This window comes from Grammomys surdaster, unplaced genomic scaffold (genome assembly GCF_004785775.1).
Source record: "Grammomys surdaster isolate TR1022 unplaced genomic scaffold, NIH_TR_1.0 212, whole genome shotgun sequence".
NCBI lineage: Eukaryota > Metazoa > Chordata > Mammalia > Rodentia > Muridae > Grammomys > Grammomys surdaster.
In genome coordinates, this window is record NW_021604657.1 from 5163573 (window position 1) to 5181472 (window position 17900).

Below are 17900 nucleotides of genomic sequence, written 5' to 3' on the forward strand. Positions count from 1 at the left end.
AGTGCACCTCTCTCTCTCTCTCTCTCTCTCTCTCTCTCTCTCTCTCTCTCTCTCTCTCTCTCTCCCTGACCTGAGAAAACAAGCAGGGATCTGAAAAAATAGTAAGATAAAATAAAAACAAACAAACTATGATAAGAGCCCCCCAAAACCAAACAAACATAAAAATGGAGCCAATGAAAAAACTACAACAGAGAGAGAGAGAGAGAGAGAGAGAGAGAGAGAGAGAGAGAGGAAGAGAGAGAGGATTTTGTGGGTGGGGAGAGAAGGAGAGGATCTGGGAGGTGTTTTGGGAAGAGAAAACATAACCAGAATATATATATAATTTCAATAAAATAAATGCAGGAGGATTGGAAGTTCAAAGTCATCCTCACCTACATACGATTGTAAATAGAATTTGAGGCTCTCAAACAGGAACATGGAACTTTTTGTTAGCTCCTGGGTGTGACGTCCTGAAGTTCTTTGGAAGTTTCCTAGTTATGAGTGGAAGCTACTTCAGCCACTCCCAGTGTTATTCACTCAATGGAATGTCAGGCCTAGGAATTTATGAAAATCCCTAAATGATTTAATGTTAACTCTACCCTTCTCCTACAGGTCAGTGGCTCGTGTCCATAACTTGTCCTGGGTAGGTGGTGCTTGGTCTGTCTCTATTGCTCTGCCTAGTCACTAAATCCAATCAACTCCTTAGGTTTTAATTTTAAAGATGTTTACTTATCAGAATATATATGTTTCACAGAAGGGCTAGAGCTGTAGCTCAGTTAGCAAAATGTTTGCATAGCGTTCATGAAGCCACAGGCTTAACCACGTAGACCAAGTGTGGATGTCTATACTTGCAATTGTAACTCTTGGGAGGAAGAGACAGAAGAATTGGAAGTTCAAGGTCATCCTTTACTATAGAGGCCAGCCTGGGACACATGAGACCATACCATATCTTTAAACAAAATCAAAGGAAAATTTCACACATTTTTCCTAATATAAAATCTTATTTTTATTTGATGTGTGTGAGTGTGGGTGCAGGTATGTCACAGTGGCTGTGTATGTGTGTGTGTGTGCGTGTATACACACACACACACACACACACACACGTCAGAAGATAACTTTCAGAAGGAAGTTGGTTCTCTACTTCCACCTTGTTGATACAGGGTTCTCTTGTCGGTTCTATGGCTCTTTTAGCTCTAGGTGAGCTGCCCTGTGAGCTTTTGCAAAATTCTCTTGTCTCTGCCTCCTTTCTCACAGTAAGAGTGCTGGAATACAGATGCCAACTATTGCAGTTGGGTTTTATTTATTTTTTGTTTGTTTGTTTGCTTTTTGCCCCAGCGTGGTCTACACTTAGTCAATGGCAAATATTTATGTACCCTTGGAAGGCAGGGATTTCCAGTATAGCTGTGCTCTCCTGGTGCTAATACCCAACTAAGACCTCAATTCTGATAGATTTCTATTCTAAATCTGTCCCAGGTCTACTGTTATAGGTTTTGATCAGAAGTGTCCCCCAAAGTCTCATGAATTAAGGTTTGGTTCCAGTTGTGGTGCCACTGGCCAATGGTAAAACCTTTAAGAAGAGGGTCCTACTTGGAGGGAATTAGGTCACTGGAACTGAGACCTCATCTGACCCCTGTCCCCAGCTGCCATGAGGTGAATGGCACTCCTCTGACACATGCTCTTGCTATCATCATCTTATCACCATGGCTCCAAGACAACATGTGACCATGGAACAAAACATCTAAATCCGTGAGCCGAAATAAACCTTTGGCATTTTAAAGTGATTTTTTTTTCTTGTCTTTTGTCACAGTAGCGAGAATTGACCAATGTATACATATATAAACTCTTTCTTCCTAATACTGACAAAGCACTCCAGTTTCACCTAGACCCCATGGAGTGTCTCAGCCAATCACCTTACTCAGAACCTTGCTGACTCCCCTTTCCCTACTGTTCATTGTCAATCCTGGCTCTGGGAGTGTCCAGGAAGGCAAGGATGGCAGGTTAGGAGGCTGAGTTAAGGGAGGAGAGGAAGAAGCACACTGAGTTGTTTGAATTTTGCAGTGGTGGTTGCAGTTCCCTCTCTCTCAGACCAATGATGGGAATCTCTCTTCCTGAGTGCTTATCTGGCAGAGAGGTCTTAATTAGTACAGAGAGCAAGACAAGGCTTCATTACCCCAGGCAAGGATGTGGTTCCAGATGAGGAGGGAGCCAGTGTGTGTTTGCCCAGAAATGCTAGACCTATGAGGGAACTGCCAAGTATGGAGGCTGAAAGTCATCTAGCCTTATTTCCTCCGTCTAAGTGAAAGGAAATTATGTTGCACCCTTCTAGTTAGTAGGAAATCATGATAGTATTGGTAGTATTTTGAGTTTCAATTGTGCTCCAGCTCATGCACCCCTGCACCTCTGTTAACCATAAGTTGTTTATAAGCTGTGCCGTAGGGAAGCGGTGATGCATTTTGGCCAAAGTCAGCCAAGAACTCTTAAAGTCAGTTTCAGATCCACTTTTGAGAGTCCAGAGTGGCTGAGAAATCAGAATTTTATTTTGTTATTAAAAAATATTATTGTCAATAATTCTATTACAGAATTCCTAAGGTATGGAGCTGGGAAGATGGCTCAGTCAATAAAGTGTATGAGGACCTGAGTTCAGATCCAGAGAGTTCACACAAAAGCTGAACATAGCATCCTGGATCTTTGATCCCAGCATCAGGGGTTGGTGGAGAATTGGAAGATCCCTGGAGCCCACTGGCCAGCCTGTCTACCTGAATTGAAAAAGTCCAGGTCCAGTGAGAGGCCCTTCTTCCCCCCCAGAAAAGTTAGTAACAACCAGTGTGGATGCCTAAAGTCAGCTACAGATCTCCACGTGCACCCATGAACACAAAAGCAAGCACATATATCATACATATACAAATTTATTAATATATAATATACTATTTTCTATTTTAATCTGTTTTAAAGGCTAGCATTGTTTTATTATAATTGATTTATTTACTGTGAGTATTTGCATGCATGCATGAGCATAAATAGAAGTCATAGGGCAACTTATAGGAGTAACTTCTTTCCTTCTATCATGTAAGTTCCAGGGTTTATCTCAGGATGCTAAGCTTGCACAACAAGTGCCTTTCTCCCTGAGCTATTGCACTGGCCCCATCTTAAATATTTAAAAAAAAAACAACCTTCAATACCACCCATCTTTGGAGTTCTTTTCATTTTGTAACTTTGAATACTTATTTATATGCAGCATTGTGGATTGAAATCAGGACTTTATGCATATTAGGAAGATGGTGTACCACTAAACTACATCCTCGACCCAAAACAAAAACCTATTACCCACTAGACATTAACACCCTGTTTTTTACCCTTCCTTTTTCTTGGAAACCATCATTTTATCTTCTGGGCCTATAAATTTTACTAGTCCATGCATGTCCTTTCATGTCTTGTTTATGTTGCTTAGTACTTTCCCACTTAAGGTTGATAGCATTCCATTTTATCTGTCTTCAACATTCTGATTATCCATTCACTCTGTTAGCACATACCTGTGTGGTCTGTAGTGTACGTGTGAGCATGTGTTCTGTTGGGCTGAGTTGTGGGTTCCGTGTGTCTGCCGCCCCAAGCTGCTCAGGGTGGCAGAAGCACGGGAATTTGACTGAGTTCACTCCATATGGTGCTGGGTAGACACCGGACTATGAGATGCCACCGAGCTCCACTCCAGGTGTGGGGAGATCTCAGTCTGAGGTCCCACAGGGACAGAGCTCTTGGGTTGAGGATCTCCAGCAGAAGCAGCTGACGGGAGACCAGTTGTCTCTCAGCCCTTGGGCTCCCAGGCACCACTGAGAGACCACAGAAGGACTGAGATGGGGGGGTCATATGGGCTGGACTGGCCCATAGCTGAGAAAAACGAGGAAGAGAAGCTCTGGTGGCGCCCTGTGGAATAGAGACTCTTGGTTGTGGTGACTTGCTTGGCTGGGTCATGGCTGGCTCGATTAGCTTGCTTGAGTTGGCAGGCCTCCATCTTCATCTCTACAGTCTCCCGCAGTGGGCCCCAAGTATGAGAGGAAGTCCATGGTTTTAAAACGGTTATTGTCATGGGAGAAAGTGGATGAAGCTGTACCCCACGTCCGTAGGATGAGCCTGAGGTTAGATATCTTTTGCAAGTAGGAGGGTCTGGGAAGGAATGCTTAATTGGCTATGCCCTCCGGCCTTTAGGTATCTCATTAATATGGAGATCTCTTGAGGCTCTGAAGCCTGTAGTCATGCCCTCTACCTGTGGTATGTGAACATACCACATACCAAGGTAGGCCACGAACCTTTCTTTGGGAGGGGCTGTGGATAAGTGAAAGGAACCAGAACCTAGGAGCAAGGGCGAACATCTATTGTCCCATTAGGGTATCCCGGGTTTGAGGTGAGACCAGGTACCCAGCTGCCTCTCACAGCCCACCACCCCACATACCTGAGTTACTTGAATCTCTTGACTCTTGCAAACAATATTGTTATGAGCAGAAGTTTGCATATTTAGATGTTAGTAAACCCATACATTGAAAATACTTCAAAGTGAACATCTATTTAATTCGCCACTTATAGAATGTAAGTAAATGTGCTTATAATACTTTCATTAGCTTACAGTCAGGTTACATGAGCTTACAACAGAAAGACTGTTTTATGATAAAGTGCTGATTATCTGATGCAACTTACTGAATACTGTACTGAACACAAAAGGCAGAATGATCATGTGGGTTGTTTTCACATCATGGTGAAGTCAAATGATTTTAAGTTGAATTCTTATGATGTCAGAGACCATCTGTTTAAAGTGTTTTTCTAAGACCCTGCTGTTAGCTCACTTTGACATCTGGGATTATAGTAAAGATACTGCTCAGCCTGTACTCTGAGAATATGACACAGTGGGATGTTCTGGCCACGAGTAGATGTGAACTCTGGTCCTGTGACCTGTGCTCTGTGTCCCCAGGCAGTGATACAAGTAGACATTCCTAAAAAGGATCTGTTTGAATGAGAGCCTTTAATGTCCCTTCTCAAAGTGGAAATGCCAGGATGGAAGCCATAACTACGGGCTGTATTAGTACCTTGTATCTCAAAGTATTTGTCAAAGGGTTGCAAAATGTATGTTGCATACAGAACCAAGATAGGCTCCTTATCAGACAATAAAAAGGTTATGATTTTACCAATCATAACCAACAAAAGTTTGTCTTAGCTGGTGCCAGACATAGGTAGGTATTTGTATATATATATTCTCTAATTGATCCCTATTGCAGCCCTGTACCTAGGACTCTTGTGAACAGTAGCAGATCGTCCTATTGGTGAAGAAAGGAGAAGCTCTGGGTAAAAAGTCAAACACCATTGTGGGGCACACACACACACACACACACACACACACACGCACATACACACACACACACAGAGACAGAGAGACAGGGAGACAGAGAGAGGGACAGACAGACAGAGGAAGAGAGAGGGGGAGAGAGAGAGAGAGAGAGAGAGAGAGAGAGAGAGAGAGAGAGAAAGAGAGAGAGAGAGAGAGATATCAGGATGGCAGAGTCATCAAAAGCAGAATGGACAAGGGAGAAAAGAGCTTTGTCCTTTATAAGGACGAGGCAGTGAAGGCTCTTCCTGGGAGGGTAGGGTATCCTTGGGCAGGCTGTGGACATTTGACCATAGTTGAACAGAGATGGTGGTGCAATGGGCAGGGCAGGCTGTAAGCTATCTCTTCCAAACATATTTGTCCTTCTGTCCTTTCTGCCCACACCAACCTATTTTTCTGATTTATGTCCTCTGTCCTTCCTTGATAGAGCAGTAGAAGGATGTTCTGACAACTTCCTCTGGCCTTCAGGGTAGCACCCCATTCTGTAGATAGGCGTATCTTGAGGAGGATTGACCATTGAGAAGCTCTCCCAAGTTAACTTCAATTGAAGTCTCTTTCAGCCCAGGATGACAAAGCTTAGAAATAGATTACCTCCTCTGTAGTCTGAAAGACTGAAGACTTCAGACAGGTCTTCTTCTTCTGTGCACAAGACACACTGGTTCTTGAGGAAAAAGGGGGAATACAGATGTTCTCAGGAGAAAACAAAGCAAACAAACAAAAATAACAAGCAACAACAACAACAGCAAACTATCTTCTGTTCATCCAAGTGGATCTTGTAGCTAAGAGGAGACAAACTGTTTATGGACAGAGGGGCTGTGTTTTTAAGAATTATTCTGTGATACCAGGTACAAGGATCTTTCCATATGACGGCTTCCCAGGGTGCTCGATGCAGAAAGACAAGTAAGAAAATGTCTGAGCTGTAGTTTTACAAATTCAGTTATAATTTAACACAAGTCAAGCATTGGAATTCACAAATGTATTAGTTTTCCTTTCTCTCTCTCCCTCCTCATACCTCTCTCTTGCTGTGACAAAGATACCTGGCAAAAATCGATTTTAGGGAGGCTTTATTTCAGTTTTAGGATTGAGGTACAGTCCTTCATGGCAGGGAAGGTGTAGGTGTAGGGCTTCAGGAGGCTAGTTACATTACATCTTCACTCAGGAAGTCAAGAGAGATAGATGCTGGTGTTTAATTCACTTTTCCCTTTTTATTTCATTCAGGAACCCGGTTCACTGGGTAGTGCTGCCCTTGCTCAGGATGGGTCTTCCTACTTCCCTTAAGTCTCTTGGAAATGCCCTCAAAGACATGCCTGTCTCCTAGATGACTTTAAATCTAGTCAGTCAAGTTGAACATCAGGATTAACCAGCATGGGGCTGGGGACCTACTTTAATTAATAAAATATCCAAAGGGAAGGCATGACATGACCTGAGTTTGATGCTGAGTATCTATCACTAGGCATGGGGGTTGGAAACAGGCAGATCTCTGGGGATCACTGGCCAGCTAACAAAACTGTATGAAGTCTCTGGTCAGTGAGAGATCCTTCCTGTCTTAAAAAACAAGGTGGATGGCTCCCGAGGCCTGACACTGAGGCTGATCCTTGGCCTCAACACCCACCCCCTACATTTGCACACAGGAACATACAAAAAAACAGATCATACACCACAGAGTATGGAGTTTGTCCTACTTCCCACGTTTAGAAGTTTTGTTGTTAAAAAGAACCCACTCCCCTATGTGTAATCTCATGCAGTGCTTCAAACCTCACAATCTCTCTTCTTGCTAAGCATTGTTCTAACTCCTAAGGCCACTCCAGGAGGCCTTTAGAATACAGAAACATCAATGAAGATACACAGACAGGGTTCTCTTACTGGTTCCTATGAGCACATTCATATAGGTCAGTCCCATTCAAAGGATTATACTGAATCAAACAGAAAGCTTAACACACAAATATGAAGTGCTTAAAGTAATGCTAACTGATGGCTGTTAAATGATGCTGCCAATCAACCATGGTGGGCACCTTTTCTCAGCTATCTCCCTAGGGTATGTTCTAGGCTCCTATTTAGAATGGCTAGCCGCATTCCCAGATCACAGAATGCCATGAGGCACTGGAGATAGCTACTGTATTAGTCAGGGTTCTCCAGAGGAATAGAACCAACAGAATAAATATATATTAAAAAGGCAGTTTACTAGATTGGATTACACAGTATGCTGTGGAGAGTCCAACAATGGCTGCCACCACACTGGGGAGGCAGAGGACCAATTTCTGCTTAGTTCACAAGGCTGGATGCTTCAACGTTTCCAATCTTGCTATGAAAGTCTGGAGGATTACTGGAGTGACTGGCTCTTCATTCCATGCTGCAAGGTAGAAAACAGCTGGGCTCTTATGGCAGCAGAAGCAGTAGCAGCAACAGTGGCTGTGGCAGTGGTGGTGACAGCAACAGGGTAAATGGATTTGAAGCAGCATAGATAAATTCACCTGTGGGCTTAAAAGACCAAGCAGGCCCAAAGCCAAAACCTTTCCTACGAACATCTTTTTGTATGAGCCACTGACAAAGATATCCTTTCATTTAGAGTGAGTCTTCATGCTTTATTGGCCTAATCCATAATATTTCTCACAAGTATACTCAGATCCTTGCCTGCTCACTGATTCCAGGTTCATACAAGTTGACAACCAGGATCACCCACCACAACTGGGTGTTTCACATCTGAAGGCAAGGTGAAGAAAATGTCCCAGTGTCTCTGGCTCTCTGCTGCCTCCCTCAGCACAGACTGTCCCTGTAATAGTTATTAGCTGGGTGAATGAACCATCTTGGCCCATATGACAGGGGACCTCATCCCCTATCTTGTCACTAATACAGTTCAGACACAACTTAGCCTTCCAGTGGCCATCAGAACCACTGTATGTGTGACCACAGAGTCTTCTAATGTGGCATGGTGTCACTACACCAGGACACTTCACTAGCTCTGACTCATAGCACACCAGGATGACTTTACCTGTTACCCTTGTAAGACTAGGTAGCTAATATAGGGAACACATTACAGCGAGTGGCTAATTTAGATCTGCTTTGAAATAGCCTTTGAGTGAGTGTCCATTAGGGTGATTCTTTTATTTTTAGCAGGAATGAAGGACGGATGCCTTCCTTCAAGACCAGCGCCATATTTTCTTGCCTTCATCAGTAAGTGGAGCAGGTCAATTATTCAGGTCCCCAGGCAGGAGACTTCAGATTCTCGCCACACAGCAGTCAGTCCTTGGCACTGCCAGCATGAAAGCATTGCAAATTCTTGATTGGGTTTGTCCTCCTTAGTATACTGGGGTTTAATGCTAAATAGGAGTGGGAGTGGAATGGCAAATAAATTGAGCACAGGGTTAGTAACCGTTCCAAGTACCTTTTGGGAAAATGGGCACATTTTTGAGTCCCAATTCTGCCACTCGCATGTCAAGTGGTTCTTAAAATATCTACTAAATCATAGTGTTTTATAGGCTCAAATAATTCTTAGGAAATATGTCAAACTAGTTTACACTAAAGTGTTAGTGACTCATCAATCCTCCATCCATCCTGTTTTTAAAGAAATCAGAAATACTACATTTCTGAGAGTTCTGGATTTAGGTGTCAGGCTTAGCCACTTAGATATCACTCCATCTAATGCTCAAAATAGCCAACTAAGTCAGTAGTTGTCAGCTTTCAGTCTCCATCAGAAGAGGATAGGGAGTTGACAGTGTTTGCTCCAGCTCCAGAATTCAGAGGTCTGAGCATGTGCATTTCTAACATGATCCTGAAGAATACTGGGAGTGGCCTGGAGGAGGCCTGCGTCCTGGGAACCACAGGTATTATGGAAGTGTACTCTGATTTCAGCTTATAGATGAAAATTTTGGGAAATAAGGAGGTGGGAACTTAATGGATGGTGAACAGGGGCTGGAAGGTTTCTTTGTACTCTGAAAGCCTCACCATGACCTTCTGCATAGCTTCCAAAAAAGGTCTAAAAGAAAAAGAAGGATCCAGAAAAAGAAAACTCACCTTGATTATTCCTGAATTTTCCAGATTATGAAGAATCTTTAATTTTCCAGAATTCAGACCTCCAGCTTTCATTTATGACCCAAGTCTGTATTCGAACTTGAAACACTTTCTGAACACGGAAGAACATTAGAATTTGCAGAGTAAACTTTGCCCTAGAAACCAAATTTAGGAGAGTTTTGAGATGGGAACTCCTCATGTCAGGCAATGGTTTAAGTCCTAGCTCAGCAGTTTATTAAGCATGTGACATGGGATAAGGTACTCATCTTTATCGATATCTCATCTATAAAATGGGCATGGAAGTTTTTAGTTGTCTGTTGTCACAGGATTAGACTACAGATAACAGCCCACAGAGGTACCATGCAATTTTATGAGAATTCTCAGAACTGAAATCCTGAGTTGTCTGACCAAGAATAAGTAGGGAATTTACATAGAGACAAGAGCAGAGATGATTTTAAAAGGATAAGGGCAGAAAGACCACTAAATGGAGTTTAAGAGTAGACTGAAGGTTAACATTGGAGAGCCTGACTCTGGTTATGAACATAGACAAGGGAATTTATTGAATGTAGTGAATTTCCCATGACATTTAGTGGGCAAAGTGATATCTTGCCAAGAGCTTCCAGGATTTTAGCCCGACAGTACACAATAGTGTGGCAAAGTGGCAGGCAATGCCAACAATGCTGTCCCTGACTGATCATGGGGTCAGGAAGAGTGGCTCTTAGGTTTTGTCATCTCTTGTAGTGTTACAAATTACAGCGAGCTGAGTTGTTCAGGAACCAAATAATTCTGAGTCAATGAGAGATTAGACCCTCGCTCGGTCATTGACTTGCTGTGCTGTTTTCAAGGAGCCCTTTCATGTCTCTGAGAAAACACACTCTCACTAAGAGGCACAGCAAGCTCCATGCTTCCAGGCTGCCATAAGGATTCAGATAATCAATGAAAGGCTAGAATCTGGTGCAATTTCTGGGAAGGAGGATGAGTCCATAGTCAATTGTTCCCTCTTCATCATCATGGTAAGTAATTTTCATGACAGATAGACAAGACTAAAGGTGATACTTTTCAAATTCTGGCCCTGTGGCTTTCTATTAACTCATGGTATGTTTGCTTTACAGACAAAATTACAGGCCAATTAACAGATTGTCCATGGAAGGAAGGATACCATAGTGCATACAGGAAATGCACTATGTCTGCCAAGGGTTATAACATGGAAGCAGGGGTCCTTGCCTAGTACCTAACTTCTTCTCTCTGGGTAGGTACAGCCATGGCAGAGACAGAGCAGCATTATTAGCCATTCTAACTAAGACTCTGTAACCTGTAAACATGTTCTTTTTTTTTGTAAACATGTTCTAATGCACAGCAAGAGGATTTTGTAACTATAATGAAAACAATAGGACTTAATATAGGGAGATTATTCTACATTATCCATGTGGGTCTAATCTAATTACATAAGCCTTCAAAACCACAGAGTTCTTTCAGGCTGGAATAAGACAATGCATAAGAAGTTCTGGAAATTTGAAGTGTGTTCATGATAACTTTCAAAACGAAAGGGGTCCATGATTTTTTTTCCCTATAAAGAGATAGGTTCTGTCAGGGGAGATGGCTTAACTAGTGAAGTATTTTTCTTATATGTGTGAGGACCTGAGTTTAGCCCCACAGAACTCATAAATGAAAGCTAGAGGTGATGGCCACATATTTGTAGTTCCAGTCATGGTGAGATGACCCAGACAGATCTATTCCTGGATCTTGCTTGCCAGCTAGTCTATTCTATTTGGCAAAGTTCCTTGCCAATGAGAGATCCTGTTCCAAACAAATGGTAGATGGTACCTGATGAAGGACACTCAAAGTTATCCTCAACCTCCATATGAATTCACAGATACACACCTCTCTAACACAAGGTGAACCAGGTAGTAAACACACATTTGTGTGTGTTTGTGTGTGTGTGTATGTGTGTCTCTCTGTGTGTGTATGTGTGTGTGTATAGTTCAGAAGATACCTTGTCTCAGCCATAATTATTCTACCACTACAAGCCACAGACAACATACAGATGGAAGTGAAAGCCTATACTCCAGTAAAATTTTATTTACAGAAGCAGATTGCAGGGTAGAGCTGGCCCACTCTCGTAGTTTGCAAAACTTGTCAGTTTTCCTAAGTGTTGCTGGGAAGTTCATCCAGAGGATGGTCCTGTGTTGGAATGTCTCTGTTGTTTCCCTCGTGGTTAGTCTTGGTTAAAAACATTTGGCAGGAAGGTGATAGAGAAAGAATGCTACCATCATGCTCATGTACCATGAGTGTATACGGAAGGCATGATTTATCACAGATAATTTTGAATTTGATCATCTGTTTGAGTCAGGATTTGTCAGGTTTCTCCATAATAAAGGTCTTCTTTCTCCTCCTCCTTCTCTTCCTCTTCCTTCTCCTCCCCTTTCTCTTGTTCTTGTTCTTCTTCTCTTCCTTCTACTCCCTTGCCTCTCCTCCCCTTCCTTCTCCTTTTCTTTTTCTTTCTTTCTCTCAACCTGTCCTGTGTACCAGGGAAAGAAGTCATCACTATGCAAAGACACATTTAAGGAATGATAAGCAATTTTTTTATTGTTTCTTTTCTTTTCCTTCTCTCCCAACTCTTTCTTTTCACTTAGGCAAGATAGCGTATCTTGACCTCACTTGCAGAGGCTAGCCTTTAACTCCTGATCCTTCTGCTCCTGTCTCCCAAGTGCTGAGATTATACACATGCTTGACTCTAGGAGTGACTATTAGTTACTATTCTCATTGCTGTTACCAACACTGGGCACAAAATGAGTTAAGGCAGGAGGAGCTTCTTTTGTCTTACAGTTTGAAGGCACAGTTTATCAGGATGAAAAAGACATGGAGGCAGGAGTGTGAGGATGTTGGTCACACTGTGTCAGCAGTCAGAACAGAGTGAGAAATGAATGCTGATGAGACTCAGCTCATTTTCATCTCTTTGTTACCCCAAGAACTGCAGCTGATGGGATTGCCTACATTCAGGATGAGTCTTTCTTAGTTAAGTCTCTCTGCAAACACCCTCACAGTGTGTCTTCTAAATGGCTTGTCAAGTTAGCAATAATGATTCAACACCATACCATATTCCAAAAGAATGCAATCTTTACACAGCTTATTTGAAGACTTTCAGCTGTGTTTTTCTTTTCTATTAATTGGTATAATCACTTATTTAAATCATTATGTATACATAGATGCTCATTTTATATTGTAGGTTCTCATTCAATGCTATCTTGTTATTCAAATTATTCTAGTTCTTTGATCAACATTTGGATTTTGTAAATGTGTTAAGTTTGAAGTGGTTTTAGCTTCCTTTTGCCCAACTACTGAGCATGTTGAATAGTTTTTCTATCTTTATGTACGCCTGCATTTTGTTTGCTATGAGGTATCTATTCTTTGCATGTTATTATTTTCGTAAGTTTTTCCTTATTATCTTCTATAAGTTATAACCCATATATTAATCTTTGTCGGTTATATATTCTAGTTTGTATTTAGGCTTAGAACCTCTTTGATAACATCATTTGATGATTACAATTTTATTTTAGGTACATTTATTTAATATTTTTTATATTTTATTCATTTTACTTTTGTTTTGGAAAATTCTACAACAAGATCAAAATAAATCCAATTCTCTGACAACGTCTTCTAAATCTTTTACAACTAAGAATTTCTTAATTAGGAACAGTTTTTTGTTATTGGGGAGATAACTATTTCAACTATTTTCTTTTCTAGAAAAGAAAATAGTTTCTTTTCTAGGGTATAGTACTGAACTGGCTTTCATTTCTTTATTGACTCCCAATTCTATCTTTACCATTAAACAAATGTATGAAAATATATGATCTTTTATTATGCCCATAAACTATTACTATTTTTTCTTAATTCCTATGATTTTTTCTTTCATATATATATATATATATATATATATATATATATATATTTTTTTTTTTTTTTTTTTTTTCATTTTGAAAACCAAGTTTTGTTCTCTGGTAGGGTAGGTCATCCCCGTAATCTTTTGGCGTGCCTTCTGATCTTTTACATTTAACTTAGAGATGTGTTAAGTACATCACAAAATACTATCTGTATTGTTATGGCTAATACATTGAATCTTTGTCTATATTTTGGAAGAATTGGCAAGAATATGGAATTGTCTTTTCCACCATTCTTTAAGTAAATGTACCTAAAATAAAATAAAGTTGTAACCATCAAATGGTGTTATCAGTGTCTTTTCACCCCACATCCAACTAAAAACCTAGGGGTAATGTTACTGTCTCATTTCTAACTCTTTTAATTATCTTTGCTGTTTATCTTCAGTCTCTTCCAGTAACATTCTGGATATTGCATTATCTATTACATTTAGTCTTAGTGACAGGGATTTCTTTGTTGTTATTATTATTATTCTAAAGGTATACTTTCTAAAATTTAAATTTGTATATATCTTTGTTTGCATGTAGGAACAGGACTGATTTTTATAGCTCCAAGTTTACAAATATCTCAAAATGATTCTCATGAATTACCTAGAACATCTGTGATTTGCAAGGACTATGTTTTGTCTCAGTTTCCTCTGGCTTTTAAATGCTTCTTTCCTTTGTTAGCTCCAGGCACTGGCTAGGATTTGCAGCCCAAGCCTAAGTAGAAGGGTTCACAGAGTTTACTCTTTGACTTATGCCTGCTAGTGTTACCAGAGCGCTGCAGAAATGACTTTTTTTCCCTTTGAGACCGCTGCTAATGGACTCTCTCCCTCTTAGATCTGTGGAGATGTGACATAGCAATGTGGTTTTAGGAAATATGGCCTTATAAGGTAACTGATCTGCTAAACTAACTAAGGAGTGCTTTTGTTTCTGAAGGCATGGCAGGTATATCTCATTTAACTTAAGTATGGGTTTACATTTGGAATACTTAGGGAATTTCCTTACAAAACAATAACATTAAAAATAGTAGTTCTACCATACAGGTGCAGAACACTTTACCTCTTTTGTGACATTACTGAGGTTCCTAACTTAGAATGTTACATATTCAATGAGAAGGCTCAGACAACTTCTGCAAATGTTTGTTCTACAATGCCAGCATGAATCAGCTTAACAGGACTGCCCAATTTCTCAGAAAAAAATCAGGGGAGAAAATAGAATTGATAGAATGTCAGTGTTAAAGGTCTCATAGAATCTCTAGTTCTGCCACACTTCCACATTCTTGATAGGACACTCAAGTTTCTAGAAGGTAGGAGCCATAACCCTCAAGGATTCAAGGCTGCACTTCACTCTCTGTCTGCTGCTAATTGCTGTCCATCTTTGAGCTGCCTCTATGATCTGAAAAATGTTTTTATGTTTCCGAACTATCAGGAGTGGTAGCCATCTTTTTGTTGAATACCATAAACCTAAGTGTAGGACACTGCCTCTTAAAGTAACTTTTGGTTCAAAACCAGGTAAGGTCAGAAAATGACTTTTTAAGCATTTTATAACCTTTTAAGCAAGCTGATATTTTCCTGACATCTTAAACTTTTTTTTCAAAAGTATCAGTTTTTATGAATGATCTAGTTTTAGAAGGTTCCTGCAATGCAGAGAGTATCCCTGGATAGGTGCATTTCCTTGTTCTGGAGGGATGTGTGAGGCTGAGGCAGGCACTATTCTGTGTCTTCTTGCTGTTTCCTGTGTTGCTGGTTGATGAATTTATCCTTATTCTTCAAGCCACAGCCTAGCTCACTTTCACAAACTCATGCCAGACTAAATTGTTCCGTTTTTGGGGGGACTCCTATATTTCCTACATCTTTAGCTACCATTGCTTCAGTCTGCTTTGCATATGAATGCTATCTGCATGTGTGACTTCACCCCATATTCAACTAAAAACCTAGGGGTAGTGTTAAGGTCTCAGTCTCATTTCTCTTCCCCAGTGGAGCCTAAATTACTGTTTTCAACTTAAAGAGCTATAAAACTTGTCTTTCTGTATCTCCTGCAGACAGATGGTCACTAACAATCACATATTTTCATGATAAGTGTATATATATTAGTTTATTTACCGGACAACTTATATTGCGTGTCAAGTCAGTACACAGCACTGTTTAAGATGGTATGAGCCAGTAGTGGGCCAGACTCACTAAGTCTCCTTTCTCAGGCCCCTTACATTCTTCTGGGTAAGAATGAATGTGTTAGAAAATTGGTGCCCAAAGAGGATTTGAAAAAATAAATCAAAGCTCCCAGCAAGTAGCTAATGCATCTCCCCTGCTTTATCATCTCAAAACAGCTTTTTCCAGGTGCCGGTGGGATGCATCAACCAAAGGCAGCCAGGCTGGCTTAAAGATAATCAGAGAGAGAGACTACACTGAGAGCCTTTCACAAATGGGCAACGCACCCAGTGTCATTCATTTCAGGGCACTGTTCTGTGACTCCTGTCATGATGCTCGAAACACTGCCATATAATCTTGTCATGTTGACAGTGCTGCACAGGGAGGCCCTTATCATTGTGTCTCAGCCCCACAGTGGGAACTTTCAGTTTGTGCTGCAGAAAAGGAGCGTTTAAACCCCAAATGGTAGAAGCAAGAGACATGACTGCTTACTCTCAAAATCAGGGTCTCTATTTGCAATTTAATTGTATCACTGGCAAGTTCAGAGCCTGGGATGCCTAAAATAGAGCTATTATTTCAAAATGTTTTGAAATGATGGACTACATTTGTCCAAGTAATAACTTCTGTAATCTAGAGCAGTGCTTTTTGGACTTTATTTTTAGGAGAGACAGTTTTGATTGGAATGAAATCTTATGTGAAGGCCAAAGTTGCAAGCCAAATTAGCTCATTTGCTCAAATATTTCTCAGGCATCCGCCGATGCCACATACTGTACTGGGGACTTTTGTGCACAGCAGTGAGTCAAAGAAGACAAAGTGGTTCTCCAATAGTTTGTATCCAACGTGACTCAGGAAGAACAGAAGCAACAATGGCTGCAGCCATAAGAACAGAAGCAACAATGGCTGCAGCCATGTGCCAGGGATAAAAATACTGGGAAATACGGGCAAGTACACCAAGGCTGGAATTCTGTCAACTGTCAACGGATTAGGAAAGGCTTCTTTGATAAGTTACTGCTTGACCAGTGACCGAGGACAAGGAAAGGAGGGAGGCTTTCGGATATCAGGAGAGGAGACTAGGCAAGGAAGCAGGTGCAAAGTGTGTGTACAAGCAGAGTTTTAGGAATAGCAGGCCAGTCCGGCTCTGCAGATGGAGGGCGTAGTGGGGAGAGTGAGTCTGCAGAGGCAGTGAAAAGTGTGAAGAATAGATAATCCAGGAGGATCATCTGGACTTGAACTATCATGAGTATGGAGGCTTCAGAGATGGCTCTATCAGGGAGTCCTTGTATTGCAAGCATAAGGACCTGAATTCAGACCCAAGTACCCATAAAAAACAAAACAACACAACACAACACAACAACAACAACAAAAACAAACAACAAACAAACAAAAACCTCGTGCATACTCGTGATGTAGCTCAGCAGATACAGGTGCATGCTACAAAGTCTGGTGACCTAAGTTCCATTCCTGGGACCCACATGGTAGAAAGAAAGAACCAAGTCCTGTAGTTGTCCCTTTACATTCACTTGATGCTGTGACATTTTAACAATCAACTTTCTGCCCTTGCTCTAATACATTGCACATTGTACACAAATTAAATAAACAAAAAGTATATTAAAAAATGTTAAAGCTGGGTGCATGCTGGTAACCTCAGTTGGGGAGTTGAGACAGATAGATGCCTAGGGTTCACTGGCTTACTCGTCTAGCAAACTAGTAAGCTCCATGCTTAGTGAAAGAACCCACCTCAAGGACAAAACAGAGAAAAGAATAGAAAAGAAGGAAAGAAGGAAGGAAGAGAAAGAAAGAAAGAGAGAAAGAAAGAAGGATAGTCTTGGAGAGTAGCTGAGGAAGATATTTGACTTGGACCTCTGGCCTTTGCAAGCATGCACATGTACATGTGCTCATACACATCAAACACACACGCACCCACACATACCTCAGACTATTAAAGAATTTTGAGCAAAGTGGCATCATCTGACTTACATTTTGGCTTGTGCCTCTGGAAGTGCACAGACTACCTATCTGTAGTCACCAGAAGAGTGGGCGGGTGGAAATGCAGGTAGCCTGGAAGACATCCCGATTGGAGCTTGTGAAATTCCTGTGCTGATTGCTGCTCTATAAATTAAGAAGCAGGGCAATCGGGCAAGAGTGGGGACAGAAAACTTGCTGGAGCCAGGAGGAAAAAGGTGAATGTACCAAAGAGCTCTGGAGCAGCATGGGAAAGTAAGTAGAGTTGGAAACGAGAAAGATTGCCAGGCAGAACAAAGTGCAGGTCATGAATTAATCATTTGTAAACCCGAACTTTAATGGAGGCTAGCCAGCGGGCAGTGTGCTTTTCTCCAGCCTGAGATCAGGATTGGTGGACATACTTTCCCCTTATCATCCCTGGTATGGAATCAGGAAGAAGAAAAGGAGATATAGTGTATGGTTCCCCAGCCATCCCATCTCCTAGTTCCAGAAGGAAGAAGTGGGTTGAGTGAGGAG

The 17900-nt window shown here is 41.2% G+C and overlaps 1 long non-coding RNA gene across 1 annotated transcript; it reads right to left on the reverse strand.

Annotated features, from left to right (window-relative positions):
• Nucleotides 1-6394: 6394 nt before the first annotated feature.
• LOC114625022 lies at nt 6395-17622 on the reverse strand. Its single transcript, XR_003711997.1, has 3 exons — nt 17400-17622; nt 9359-9510; nt 6395-8664 (listed from the first exon to the last, which is right to left on the reverse strand). It is a non-coding gene; the product is annotated as an uncharacterized LOC114625022 (long non-coding RNA).
• Nucleotides 17623-17900: the final 278 nt, after the last annotated feature.